Genomic DNA, 7,486 nt, shown 5'->3' with positions numbered 1-7,486 from the left:
TGGAAACCACTCCCCCTTACATAATAATCCGAAAACCATATGTATTTGTAATGTGAACTACATATTAATTCTCCCCCTTTTTGTCAATAAAACTGGTAAAGGTACAAGAATGGGATCATAATGAAATTTCCGAAAGAGACATTTCATGACTAAAATAAAAAATACATACCAACTAATTTAGATGCAATAATAAAGCCGAAGATAAATGCATTCATCAAGGAGTTTAAAGATACAAGATAACCCCTCTAATATTCCACAGCCGCACACCCCTCAAGATATGACCATTAAGCACAAGTTCAAAAGAACTCTCCCCCATTTGATGTCATTCCCGAAAGAACAACAAGAGCGACCTTAATTTCAAAAGAAAAGAAGGATTTTTTGAAATACAAAAAAAAACACTAACAAGACAAAACATTCCTACAGAAACTGAACTGGAGTAAACCTACTAGAGTTTCAAACTCAATTGCCCAAAAGATAGAGATAAGCATAGGGGCAAGAGTCATATAAACGCTTTAATGAACCAAAACAACACCAATAGACTGCCCCAAGTATTGATATGTAGCAGTGTCTAATGGTTTGGTGAGAATATAAGACAATTGTTGTTCTGAAGGCACAAATTCCGTACCTATGATACCATTTTCATAGAGATCACGAATAAAATGGTACCTTCTATCAATGTGCTTTGTTCTTGAGTGCTCAACGGGATTCTCAATGATTCGAATCGCACTAGAGTTATCACAAAAGATCTTCATTATTCCAGTATCAACTCCATAATCAGCTAACATTTGTTTCATCCATAGGAGTTGAGTATAACATGATCCAGCAGCAATATATTCTGCCTCACATGTAGACAGGGATTGAGAATTCTGCTTCTTGCTATGCCAAGCTACAAGATTCAGTCCTACATAGTACAAACCCCCTGATGTACTTTTTCTGTATTCTACACATCCTGCCCAATCAACATCTGAATAAGCAGAAAGATCAGTGTTAGTATCAAAAGTATAAGATAGACCATACCGACAGTGTGATTAATATATTATATGATCCTTTTTGTAGCTGCAAGATGAGATTCTTTTGGATTCGCCTGAAACCTAGCACAACAACCAACACTGAAAGAAATGTCAGGTCTAGTTGTAAGATATAAAAGGCTACCAATAATAGATCGATACAAATTTTGATATACTTTTGCTCCTTTCCCATCTCTATGTAGTTTACCAGTAGTGGGCATAGGCGTCAGTTTTGGAGAAGACTTATCCAGACCAAATCTAGTCACAAGATCTCGTGCATACTTCTCTTGGGATAAGTAAATTCCATCCTTATGTTGTTGAATTTGTAATCCTAAGAAGAATTTTAATTCACCAACATTGCTCATTTGAAATTCTTTAGAAAGATAGACTTGGAAGTCCTTTGCAATTTTTTCAAAAGTTGATCCATAGATGATGTCATCTACATAGACTTGAGCGATGACAACATCTTTCCCAGTCCATTTGGTAAACAAGGTTTTATTAGCTCCGCCTCTTGAAAAACCTTTTCTTATAATAGAAGTAGTAAGTTTCTTAAAACAGGCTCTAGGTGCTTGCTTCAACCCATATAATTCCTTTTTGAGTTTTAGCACATGATCTGGGAAATCAGGGTTTTCAAACCCCTTAGGTTGAGCGACATAGACTTCCTCCTTTAATATTCCGTTTAGGAACACGGATTTTATATCCATTTGAAACAGCTTAACCTTAAGAAAACAAGCATGAGCTAATAAAAGTCGAATGGACTCAAGGCATGCCATGGGAGCAAAGGTTTCGTCAAAGTCAATCCCTTCAATCTGTGAATATCCTTGAGAGACAAGTCTAGCTTTGTTTCTGACAATTGTGCCAAATTCATCTGACTTATTCTTGAATATCCATTTGGTACCAACAATATTTATATTGGAGGGACAAGGTACAAGTTCCCACACGTCTTATCTTTGAAATTGATTTAACTCTTCATGCATTGCATTCACCCAGAAGGGATCGTTCAGAGCTTCATCAATATTTCTTGGTTCTACTTGCGAAAGATAACAACCAAAATTGCACATATTTTGAAGTTGTCCTCTTGTTTTAGCTGTAGAATATGTTCCTCCAATAATACTGTTGGGATCATGATTCCTTTGAACCCAGAGATGTCGTGGAGGGACACGTTCTTGTTCGTCAGGAATAGCTTGATCAGAGCTCTTCTCCTCGTCACTATAAATGTCAGGATCAGTGACAGTTGGAATAACTTAAACTGATTCTGGAATTTCTTTGACTTTCAATTGTCTCGGTTGGAGGTAATTCATCAGGAGGATTATCATGACGAAAGTTACTAATGTCGTCGATGATAACATTAGCATATCCCATCATGACTTGGGTTCTGAGATTAAATACTCGAAAACCACGACTATCAGAAGCATAGACAAGAAAGATACCTTCATCACTTTTGGTGTCGAATTTCCCTTTCTGTTCTCGATCCTTCAGAATGTAGCACTTACTTCCAAACACCCCGAGGTAGTGTAAGTTGGGTTTCCTTCCGTACCACAACTCATAAGGAGTGTTAAGGGTTTTATACCGAAAATATACACGGTTGATCAAATAACATGCTGTAAAAATAGCTTCTCCCCAAAATATTAATGGTAAGTTTTTTGTTATGGAGCATTACCCTGACCATTTCCTGATGTTCCTGTTTTTTCTTTCAGCAACTCCATTAGCTTGAGGAGGAGTAGGTGATGAGTATTGTTGAATGATCCCCAGTTCATCACAGAATTCAAATACTTTGGTGTCTTTGAATTCAGTTCCACGATTGCTTCTAATTTTCTTTAGTTTGCGACCTTGTTCGTTCTGGATTCTTTTAACAATAATCTTGAATTCACCAAGAGTTTCGTTCTTATGAGATAAAAATGCAACCCAAGTGAACCTGGTGTAATCATATACCATAACTAAAGCATACTTCTTACCAGCAACAATGGGTTGTTGAATTGGTCCGAAGAGATCCATATGAATTAAATCAAGTGGAGATTTAGTGAAAATATCTCGAGATGATTTGTGGTGAACTTTCGTTTGTTTACCCTTTTGACAGGCACCACATACACCTTCAATCTTTGCATTGATTTTGGGAATGCCTCTAACAAGTTCTTTGTTAATGATCTTAGTTAGAAGATGATAGTTGATGTGGCCAAAACGCTCATGCCAAAGATGTGTAGATTCCACCTTAGTCAAATTGCAACGGTTGCTAAACTGAGTATCGAGTAGATAACAGCTGTTTTTACCACGAGTTCCTCGAAAAATTACTTTCCCGGTTTTTTCTACAATGTCACATCCATTTGCATTGAAGACAACTCGATGACCTTTGTCACAAATTTGACTAATAGAAAGAAGATTAGCAGTCATACCTTTTACGTATACACCCATCGTGGATTTCTGGAACACCGGGCAGTTTGATCGTTCCCTTTTTGCTTATGTAGCAACAAATCCCATCTCCGAATTTTACAGGACCTCCTTCATAGTCGCTAGAAGAAATAAACCATGTGAGATCGCCTGTCATGTGTCTACTACATCCACTGTCAAGAAACTATTGAAAGGGTGACTTAGATCTTAAAGCAAAGGCACCCATACTATCAATACTTTTCTGTTTAGAGATAGTTTTGTGTGTCCTTTTAGAGCATCAAAACGTTGTTTATCTTTCTTACAAAGATCACTTGCAATATTCAAACTCTTTTGAAACAACATACAAACTTGTTAAAGATGATCGGAAGAATCACAACACCAACACGGGCCAATACTTTGAAGTTTGTCTGAGTGGTTCCCAGTCATATCAGTTTTCACAACAATCGATCGTTATTTACTATCTGATTTACGACTATTCTTTAGAGAGGAACAACTGGAGTTACTCAGATTCATCAAGGGACGATTTCCAGACATCAAATCCTTAAGAATTTCAATTTCTGCAATAAGACCAGAGTTGATCTGGATTTGTTCATCCAACCTTTTTTGAAGAGTAACCAGTTTAACAGACATTTTTCTACGATTGGTTTTTAATCCTGGTGAAGCGTCAATTGAGTATTGTCCATATAGTCAAATCGCTACAAACACAGACTTATAAGGTCTTAAACGTGTTTGCCTGCTCTGATACCAATTGAAAAAGCGGGGGTCTAACAACACCACCCAATATTTCGCTTAGCAATCTGTGTGGACTAACTCCAATATACTTTGCTAGAGAATCAACTAGACAGTCATACTCAATCTAGATTAAAGTATATCAAGGAGTTAATATCTCTCTCTTGATTTGATTTACTCAAGCTAATAGAAATCAGCGAGTCTTTATCAAATACAAGGAATAACTTGGATGGTACCAAAGACCGATTTACAAGGATCAATCAATGTAAATCAACAACCAAAGGTTGGATATTCTAAATGATGATCTATAACGCACAACCTGTATTATTTTAATTATAAAGATAAACAATATAATGCGGAAATAGAAATAACACAGACACCAGAATTTTGTTAAAGAGGAAACCGCAAATGCAGAAAAACCCCGGGACCTAGTCCAGATTGAATACACACTGTATTAAGCCTCCCACTGATCCAAGGTACAATTGTACTCTCTACATCTATGACTCCAGCAGGATACTACGCACTTGATTCCCTTAGATGATCTCACCCACAACTAAGAGTTGCTACGACCCAAAGTCGAAGACTTGATAATAAACAAATCTGTCTCACACAGACAAGTCTATTAGGATCAATCTGTCTCCCACAGATAAACCCTAAATATTTTTGTTCCGTCTTTTGATAAATCAAGGTGAACATGAACCAATTGATAATCCGGTCTTATATTCCCGAAGAACAGCCTAGAGTTATCAGTCACCTCACAACAATCTTAATCGTATGGTAGCGAAACAAGATGTTGCGAAATCACAAACAATAAGACGAAGATGTTTGTGATTACTTTTTATATCTTGCCTATCGGAGATATTAATATCAAGCCAATCAATCTGATTGTACTCGTACGATAGAAGATGCAAGATCAGATCACACAACTACGATAAAAGTAGTATGGGTCTGGCTTCACAATCCCAATGAAGTCTTTAAGTCGTTAACCTGGTTTTAGAAGAAGAAAACCAAAGGTTAAAGGAGAATCGACTCTAGCACGCAAACTAGTATCACACGTAAGGTGTGGGGATTGGTTTTGCACAGATGCTAGATGTCTCCTTTATATAGTCTTTCAAATCAGGGTTTGCAATCAATGTTAACAAAGCATTCAATATTCACCGTTAGATGAAAACCCGATTTAGTTTCAATCCAATATCTTTCAACCGTTAGATCGAAAACTTAGCTTGTTACACACAAATGAAATGCACGTTTCTAGGTTTGTTAACCGTACCCAAACGTATGCACTTGTTGGTTCGACAATAGTTAACCAAATGGTTAGTCATATGAGCATTTCATATCAACCATGTTCTTCTTCACTATAACTAGTTCAAATGACTTCAAATGAACTAGTTAGAGAGTTGTTCAATTGCAAGGAAATCTCATGTACTACACAAGACACAATTGAAGCAAAGATGATGTGATTCACTTGAACCGGTTCATGAACTTTATAGCCACGGTTTGCATACTGCATTCCTTAGTCTTTATAAGTATTAATTCGCGATCAACATCTTTAGATATAACCTACTCAAGTTCGCGGATTGGGTTCGCGGACTTAAGTTCATGGAAGGAGTTCACAAACTCCAACAGAAATTCTCTGACGAAAACTTCCGCCTTTTGGCGGACTGAGTTCGCAGACTTGGCTCACGCCACATTCCATTTCTCTTGATCAACAAAGTTCGCAAACTTTGGTTCAAGGAATATGACTTGTACATAAATGTGTTTCCAAAATAATGCTTATGTCCACCATTGGTTATATAGTCTAAACTCTCATTTCAATCATTGAAACATTCTTAGAGGACGTTATACAGTTGTTACACCATTTCTCGTCAAATCAATTTTCAAAGTGATTGAAACATAACATGACTTTCGTCACTAGGTAAAGATAAACTTGGTTGAAGCGAAAGCTTACCAACACATATTTCTAGATATAGATAGGCAAGGTATACTCGGATCGAAATACCAAATGTGTATAATCAAAGTCTATATAGAAAATGACTTTTGTCTCAAAGAGTTGGAGATAGAGTAGATAGACTTTTGAGTGATATATAAGTTCAAGTCTCCACATACCTTTTTATTGATGAAGTCCACCGGTTCCTTGAGTAGTTCTTCGTCTTATATGATCAATCGCCATGGAGTTCTTGAGCTCAATTACACTTACTACCTAGTCCGAGACTTAGCTATAGTAGACCAGAAATCAAGACGTATAGTTTTGATCACTAATATTGACAAACATGCTTGAGATAACAATGCATGCGAGTTCGACCGAGCAATGCTCTAACAGATCCTAACTGCTCTTGAAAATTGGGAGTAAGCTCACGGTAAACCTTTTCATTACGAAGCGTGTTTTAGAGTTCTAAAAGCTGGTCTATCTAAAACACATCTGTACTGCGCTCGAATTCCTCTCCCGATCTTTACAATAGAAGAAGATGTTACTCTTGTTCGATATTGGTTACATCGTATAATGAGACCAATGAACAGTGACTATTTCTGGGAAAGAGTATTGGAACATTTTGTAGCATCGCGGAACGAAAACATAAGAAACCAAAGGAGCGTAGAACTAAGAATTGCATTCATCACTAAGGAAGTCAAACATTATACGGAAGTTTTGTGGATGGTTCATCGTAGCAATTCTGGTTTATCCAACGAATAATTAGTGAGTATCTTGTCTTTGTCCTCATGGACTCAACTGCATCATAAAAATATTTGAACTTGTTGTTTATATGTTTTACAGAAAACCATCGCTCAGACCAAGTTTACTGAATAACGTGGAAGAGAGTTTAAGCATTTTGAATGCTATGAATCTACAGAGAAAATATCGCTGGATTTAATGTAGTTTGATGTTTTTGTTGTGGTTTATTAAAACGTAGTTTGATGTTATTTGAAAGTTTAAATTTTAATAAATTTTTCTTAATCTGAAGTGGAAATCTATTTTAAAATATAAACATTTTCATTCATTGATACTACTACCAATTCTTTTACAAGATATAAACTTAGACAATAATAAAAAGTACTAAACAACTTCAATAAAAATCAAGTACAAGTTTTTGCCTCCTGTTTATCTTCATTTGACGTATCTTCCATTCAACGCGCTCTTTGAGCGTTTCGCCTTTGTTTTTAAATTTTTTGTTGTTAACTTTCAAAACTGGATACCTTCTTTGCCTTTTAGCGGAATATTTTCTTGGAGCAACTTCAAAAACTTGCACTTTCATCTTACAATTTTCAATCTTTTTAAAACTCCCACATATCTTAGAAATAGCAGCTTCAAGTTTTGCATCGCAGAAAAGTGTGATCGCCTTTTCAGCCATTTCACCAACAATAAACTATAA

The sequence above is a fragment of the Papaver somniferum genome, unplaced genomic scaffold, assembly GCF_003573695.1.
Source record: "Papaver somniferum cultivar HN1 unplaced genomic scaffold, ASM357369v1 unplaced-scaffold_81, whole genome shotgun sequence".
NCBI lineage: Eukaryota > Viridiplantae > Streptophyta > Magnoliopsida > Ranunculales > Papaveraceae > Papaver > Papaver somniferum.
The sequence above is the reverse complement of the archived record's forward strand: the minus strand, read 5'-3'. Positions refer to the sequence as shown.